We start from the raw sequence: 402 nt of genomic DNA on the forward strand, positions 1-402 counted from the left end.
CCAAGAAAGTCGTTTTGAGAGTTTCGTTAATGTGTTCAAAATATTATAATTTAAACAGTAAATATACCTATATCTCTAAAAAATCACCTTTTAATATTTGATGGCTTCTGTCCTGCGCTAAACTCTAACCTAAGTAAAAGTCAGCGTCAATCGATATATAATTTTCACCTGTAAAGCATTTCGTCATTCTAAAACTTATAGGCTTCTATTCTCACCCCAACCCTGAATCCAGGAGGAACTATGTCCGTTAGTTTGATTAAAAATTATCATGGTCAGACGGACGGAAAGACGGACACCCATAGATATATTGATTCTGCTTGTCGAGATATGAAGATCGATATACTACATTGTGAGTCTAGGATCACTATTTGGAGGTTTACAAACTTTTTGGCCAATCAAACA

The sequence above is a fragment of the Musca domestica genome, unplaced genomic scaffold (assembly GCF_030504385.1).
Source record: "Musca domestica strain aabys unplaced genomic scaffold, Musca_domestica.polishedcontigs.V.1.1 18, whole genome shotgun sequence".
NCBI classification, from domain to species: domain Eukaryota; kingdom Metazoa; phylum Arthropoda; class Insecta; order Diptera; family Muscidae; genus Musca; species Musca domestica.